Source organism: Eupeodes corollae, chromosome 1 (assembly GCF_945859685.1).
Source record: "Eupeodes corollae chromosome 1, idEupCoro1.1, whole genome shotgun sequence".
Taxonomy (NCBI): domain Eukaryota; kingdom Metazoa; phylum Arthropoda; class Insecta; order Diptera; family Syrphidae; genus Eupeodes; species Eupeodes corollae.
The window spans coordinates 132,288,732-132,296,802 of NC_079147.1; positions in this window are offsets into that span (position 1 = coordinate 132,288,732).

Here is an 8,071-nt window from a genome sequence, read left to right on the forward strand (position 1 = left end):
TTTTATAGTGTCTAATGTTGTATAAAATGTTTAAGTTAAAATTTTTTCCAAAAAATTTACATGCTACACAACTCGAGCGAATATGGCTTTATTGCAAGAGACATTTCCTGGCAGCGTAATTTCTCATTGTGGCTATAACAACTACCATACAAGATCATGCGATTTGACGCCGCTGTACTAGTTACTGTGGGGTTATGACAAAGAACGTGCTTATGCTGATAAACCTTTAACTCTTTAGCAATTAAAAACCAACATTCCCGAAGTTATGGCTGAGATACCGCACAATATGTGTCAAAAAGTTGCCTAAAATTAAATAGAAATATCATGAAAAAAATGTTTGAAATGTGTTTTATTTACGTATACTTTTGAAACCGCAAAATGGATAAGCCTGTGTAAATATGGTAATACTGAATATTCTTCTGAATAACATATTTATGTCCCAATATTTCAATGCAGAAGCCATCAAAGTCTATAATTTATTTATTTTTATTTAAAATAAGCTGAAATTTCGAGTTCATGGTACGCAGCTGTTACACACTATTTTTAACTTAAAAACGGCTATACCGATGGATGCCGTTCAATAGTGAACCCGTGACATAAAGCTTCTAAAAAAAGAAAATTTGTTAATTATAATTTTTTTAGAAATCTATAATCAGTAATTTGTATTCTCTTTGAATAATCATTACATATGACGTGACTAGGACGATCTTACTCGACAACGTCTTGAAAAGCGGCGACGTGTTGGTACGGCTGGACTTCGTTCTTCTCAATCACAAGACCAAAGTAAGGCAGCCCGTGTTCTGTTGACAATGCGAAACGTACGTTGTTTTCGAAAATTGTGGCGCATTTAAGTTTTCTGTAGAAAAACCTGGGTTGTTCTACTTTGGTGGGTATGCTTTTGGTGGTAAGCAAATTGATGAACAATGTGACTAACGTATATTTATAAATCCAACAAAAGTGCAAAAAGTATTTGTCACCTCGAATATTTTACGAACAAAGAATGATTTTATATCCAATATAACTTTGTGCAACGAAGCATAACTTTTTTGACATTTTGTAAAATTGGGAGAAAAATCAAATTAAAAGATAATGTATTGACCAATGAATATATACTTATGTGTATAGGAAAAATTAGGTTTTCCTTCGGCTTTTTTGGTCACTTTGATCGTGGCAATGAAACAAGGTTGTTACATTAACTTTTCCCGACGTTTCGGCAGGGGTTGCTGCCTTCCTCAGGGGAACTTTATTAAACATGAAATATAATATAATATATTTGCTGCCTTCCTCAGGGGAACTTTATTAAACATGAAATATAATATAATATATTTCATGTTTAATAAAGTTCCCCTGAGGAAGGCAGCAACCCCTGCCGAAACGTCGGGAAAAGTTAATGTAACAACCTTGTTTCATTGCCACGATCAAAGTGACCAAAAAAGCCGAAGGAAAACCTAATTTTTCCTATACACATAAGAAAAATCAAATTGACTGTTTTTTTTTTTATAAAAAATAAAAACCTAAAATAAAAATATTACTAAAATTTGGTAAAAATAGATTTTATACTCAAATATTGAGATTATGGCTGCAAACTCATTTTGTCTTACAAAAAACATTGTTTTCAACACTCAGTCATTTTTTAATAAAAATTCAACAGTCCATTTTTTCATAAAAAAATTACAAAAAATAGTAAGTAATAGTAAAAAATTGATTATCGGTTCTCTATATCTCGTGAACAACAGACGACATTGACGTTAAATTAATTTCATTCATCCAATTTCTATTTGTTTATATAGAAACTAGCTTACCCGGCCACCAGTTGATGTGGAACTTAATTTTGTTATATTTTAACATAATTAATCAAAATTTTCGTACAGTTGATTCTAAGCAAAAATCAATACAAAAGAATTGTATTGTATAATAAATGTTTTATTATTTGTATTCAAGTTTGTAACAAATCAGTATATTACAGAGTTTTTAGTTCATGTCACAGTTAAGTTAGGGCGGATAGTTTAAATTCTTACAACAATATTTATTGCTTTGAATTATAAATATGTATTTTTTCATTTCAATTTAATGTAGCACTAATCGGTGCACAATATTTTTGGTTAACCTGTCTTTCGCTTACACAAATAGGTTCGACGGTTTTAATTCACTTGAACTTGAAACATATAGCTGTTCATGAAAAAAATATGGATTTTCAAATCTTAACCACAAATGGATTTTGTTGAGCCTTGGGACTGATTTATAGATATGTCAAAATCTAAACAAATTTGTAACTGTAAAGTTTTGAAGATATGGACTGTATCATTGGGCTACACGTGGCAACAGGACCACTTTTCCTTTAAAATTTACAGTTAAAATGGTTGCTTCAAGAATATTTCTGGTGACCTTTTTGATGACTAAACGTGTACCGTTGCATAATTAAAGTGGATTCAAATCAGGCAGAACAATAATAGGTGAACCAATCTTTAATCTAAGTTTATGTGGTGGCATTCTAGGTAAGCCTACTCTGTAAATCCATTAACAACAGTATCGATTGATTTAAAAGATATCAGATAGCTTGGCAACAACTGTTTTACCAGAAAGTAATTTTGACAACATCAGCATTTTTGGCTGCCAAAATAGCCTGAGGACTGCGTCAGTTATGATTCAATTAATTACTCTGTTTATCTGTAAATATACTAAGAATCAATTAACAAATCACCAAATAAATTTTTTGTAATTTATTGAAATTAAATCTTAAAATACATATATATCGTTGATTATGACAATATTACAAAAAATATCAATCCTTTAATGCAGTAGAGTTTTCAATATTTTTTATGATTACATCTTTTGCCAATACAAATAAATTGGATGGAGAGATTCGCTGTAATAATATATTTTCACCTCAGAATTATGGGATAACATTTTTCATTAATTTTTAACTTCCCATAGGAAGTTATTGTAATGGGTCCGATTTGTCAAATTGAAAATTTTGACATTTCTTGACGTTTCAAAGTTGAAATAAAAGATTTTTAGAAAGATGTCTGTGGGTGCGTGCGTGCGTGCGTGTGTACGTACGTTCGTACGTCCGTACGTTCGCGACGATTTTTTCGTTGTCCATAGCTCAAGAACCAGGAGAGATATCGATTTCAAATAAATGTTGTTATACAGATAATAAGGCAGAAAAATGCAGAAAGGGATCTCAAGAAAATTGCGTGGGTGGTTTTTTTTTACCATAGCAGTTTGAAAAAAAGGTGAACATTTTGGTTAACCCTAAATATCTTACGAACCAAAAACGCTAGAGACTTGAATTAAATTTTATATAATATATTGTAACGTGATATCAAAGAAATTTTTTTTTTGAAAAAAAATCCAGTTAACGGTTTTTTTATAAATCAAAAAAACTGAAAAAAAATTGTGATCTCCAAAATTTTACGGCTAATATATGATTTCATCTCCAAAACAATTTTGTGCAACGAAGAATAATGTTTTTGACATCTCATAAAATTTTGAGAAAAATCGAATTGACAGTTTTTTTCATACAAAATAAAAATCTGAAAAAACACATTACAAAAAGTTGGTAAAAATTGAATATCGATTCAAATATCTTTTCAAAAACTTGAAGTTTACGCTTCAAACTTATTTTACCTTGTAAGAAATATTGTTTTCAACATTCTGAAAAATGTTGAGAAAAATCGAATAGACAGTTTTTAAAAAAAATAAAAACCTAAAAAAAAACCTTTAAAAAATTAATAAAAGTTGGTAAAAATTGATTTTCGACTCAAATATCTTTTCAAAACTTTGAGATATTGGCTTAAATTTACTTTTATCTTTCAACAAATATTGTTGTTAACATTCAGTAAAATTTTGAAAAAATCGAATTAACAGTTTTTTTTACAAAAAATTAAAAACCGAAAAAAAATTAACAAAAGTTGGTAAAAAATGATTTTCGAATCAAATATCTTTTCAAAAATGTGAGATAATAACATCTAACTAATTTTTACTTATAAAAAATATTGTTTTCAACATTATGAATAATTTTGAGAAAAATTGAAATTGACAGTTTTCTTACAAAAAATAAAACCTAAAAAAAATGGTGATAGGTTATCTAATGGGGTTTATGTGTGTTATCGTTTAGATAGAGACGAGAGAAGGGGTGGTGGTGTTGCCGTGGTAGTCAAAAAAACTATCCATCATAAATTAATTCCCATTGTTGATACTAAAGTAGTACAAAATATTAGTATCGAAATTCCTTTTTCTAATGGTTCTTTTTTAAAAGTTTTTGCTGCATACTTTCCGGGTCGCTCTACGTCCGTCACCTCAAAAGAGGTTTGATTTAAACAATGATTTAAGAAAACTAGTTAGTATTCAAGATATTTATTTAATTGGAGGAGATTCTAACTGCAAGCATAGAAATTGGGGGTGTTTAAGAGCAAATGCTTGGGGAAATATATTGCATAATTTAAACATAAATCACTCTTTTGATATTTTATATCCACCTTATCCAACTTATTACCCTACAAACAGTAGGGCAAGTCCATCAACTATAGACATTTTTCTAACTAATGTACCGGGTTTATTCAGCGAGTTTAATGATGACGGGATCTGAAAAAGCAGATGCATTAGCAACGACCTTTTATGATGTACAATTGTTAGCTAGCAATGCCGTTACAAATGATACCATTGAATCTGTTGTTTCTCAATCAATAAGAATAATTAACTGTGATGCGAATGATGGTGAAAATTACTTCATCACTATTGAAGACATCAAAGATGTTCTTAATTCTTTGAAAACTAGAAAGTCAGTTGGATTTGACAAAATAAAAAATTTGTATTTGAAAAATATGCCAAAGCTGGGAGTTAAATTTGTACAAAAACTTTTTAATTCATGCCTTAAATTTAGATATTTCCCAAATGAATGGAAAATAGCAAAGGTTATTCCAATTTTAAAACCTGGTAAGATAGCTAACTTGTCTGTTAACTACAGACCGATTAGTTTGCTGAGTTCTCTTGGTAAATGTTTTGAAAAAATCATTAAAAAGAAGCTGATTGAACACATTAATTCAAATAATGTTTTGCCTTTAGAGCAATTTGGATTCCGTGCATTTCACAGTACTGTACAACAGGTTCATCGCATCACAAAACACATTAAAAGTAACTTTAATGTAGGAAAAAGTCCGTTTGGCATGACGGACTATTACATAAGCTATTAATTTTCAATTTTCCTATGTACCTTATTAAAATTTTAAAATCTTTTTTGTCTTCAAGAAAGTGTATTGTGTCCGTTAACAATTGTCTTTCCCAAAGCTTTATTTGTGTCGCCGGGGTCCCCCAAGGATCTGTACTTGGTCCAATTCTCTACAACGTGTTTACGTCTGACTTTCCAAGACTTCAAAATTGTGAAACAGCCATCTTTGCTGACGACACATGTATTTATTCTTCAGATTCAATTGGTTCCACTATTGAAACTAACTTGCAATCTGCACTGTTTATAATACAAGATTACTTTAGTGACTGGAAAATAAAGATAAATGCTGCTAAGACTCAGGCGGAAACCCTGTTTCTTACCAAGTAACAATCTTATTCTTAACGGTTATGAAACAGATTGGAAGTCAAGCGCTAAATATTTAGGGGTCTATTTGAATAAGAGATTAACGTTTAGTACACACATACAAGAAGTTATTAAAAAAATGAACCTAACAATCAAAATACTGTACCCATTTATAAACAGAAAATCAAAGTTGAGTAGTGACAACAAACTACTGATCTACAAAGCAATTTTTCAAGCGATTATGTTCTATGGATCACCTGCTTGGGGAAATTGTGCAAAAAGTCACATACGAAGACTTCAAATTTGTCAGAACAAACTCCTGAAAATGATGCTAAATGTTCCATGGTGCTTTTCAACAATCGAATTGCACGCCTTAGCCAACATAGAAATGGTCTCCATGAGAATTTCAAAATTACGTGAAAAATATATAAATTCTTGTTTATCTTCCGACAATTCCCTTATCTCAAATCTAGCTTCTTAAACTTTGTTATAAAACGTTATTTTTGTTAAGAATGATAAAATGTGTATTATAGGCAAATTTATTTAATTTATTTATTGAAGACTGATAAATGTTTTTTTTGTTATTAATTATTATACAATTATATATTATTTATCTATTTATTTATTTTTCAAATTGTTTAGTATCTATTTTGTATATCAACGTTATTTTGTATGTAACTTATTTATCTATTAAATTATTCATTTCAAAGTTTTTTTTTTCAAATATTATTATATGTTTATAATTATATTCATTAACTTTTTTGTATCTGTTTATTTTATTCTAATCTATTTAATATTTTCATTTTTATATATCTATTTATTTATTCATTTATATATTTATTTATTATTTTATTTATTTATTTATTTATTTATTTATTTAATTATTTATTTATTTATTTATTTATTTATTTATTTATTTATTTTTTTATTTATTTATTTATTTAATTTTGTATTTATTCATACATTTATTTATCTATTTATTTATTCATTTATTTATTTATTATTCTATTAATAAAAATACTGTTTATTTATTCGTAATAAAGACTGATATGTATAATATTATGTACCTACATAAATTATATTTCTTTTGTAAAAGCTGTTTTGAACTGGGTATTGTATCCCTTCGTGTTGAAACCACCCCTTCTCTCAACACATCTACGCCTTTTATGTTTTTTTTTTTATTTTGTTTAATGAAGGTTTTTAACAGTAGCTTTTCCTTCAAATCTCGAATTTAAGCTATATAAAATTGATTACAAAATATATACTTGGCAGTAGTAAGGTAGCATATATACCAATCTCTGTAAATTGTGCAATATAGGCTTAAGTATGAAAAATGTAAACACAAAATTTAGCTACAAATAAAATATATATATATAAAAAAAATGTATAAAAGTTGGTAAACATTGATTTTAGACTCAAATATCTTTTCAAAAATTGTAGATATTGGCTTCAAACTAATTTTATTTTATAAGAAATATTGTTTTCAACATTCGATAAAATGTTAAAAAAACGAATTCACAGTTTTTTTTTACAAAAAATAAAACTTAAAAAAAAAAACAATACTAAAACTTGGTAAAAATTTACTTTCGACTCAAATAGCTTTTCAAAAATTAAAAATATTGGCTTCAAACTTATTTTATTTCACAGAAAATATTGTTTTCGATATTCAGCAATTTTTATATAAGAACCAACAGTCCGTTTTTTCATAAATAGTGTTTTAAGCAAGACAAATCGACAGACGGGTTGTGAAGTTATCAGTGTGGGTCGCATCCCAGCCTCTTTTTTAATTACTAATAGCGTGTCGTTGCACAACCGTACTGGGTTCAAAATTACCGGAGATCAAACCTTCAGTTGTAAATTATGCGGTGGCATGCCAGGTAAATCCAATGAGTTCGAAAACTCAGTTGGCTAATTTACAGCTTCGGTGGCATCATAAACTGTATCAATAGATTTGTATGACACCAAGTCTCCTGTTAACAAATGTTGTATCTTGAGATTTAAAATTGCTTTTTCTGCCAGCCACTCATGATTTGTATATTGTCTGTGTACATCGAGAAATATCTGGCCAATGAAAGCATAGTGTGAATTAATAATCGTGCAGAATTGACTATCTTTTCTGACGGGTCAAAGATGGAGTGTGGAGTTGGGTCGAGAATCTTCTCTGAGTCCTTAAATGTCGTAAAGTCTTTTCGGCTACCTAACTGTGAAAGTTTATTTCAAGCGGAATTACTAGCAACTAGAGAAGCATGCAAAATAAACAAATCAAAGTTAAATTAAAAGAGAAGCACGGCTATCTGCACTTACAGCACCTACTATGGGTATCAATTCGGTCACAACATCCTCTTGTCCCTTCAAAGCGCGATCGAGGAAAGGCTAAGTATTGCTCTTGGATCTATGAAGGGTATATTTTTCTGACAGAATCCAACCGCAGGTAGAACGGTTAACGGACTGTACCATATCCAATAATATATGGCCTACCTATAACAAAAACTGTTCTATCGAACTTTTATGCAGCCCCAAGCATATGCCATCAAGGTC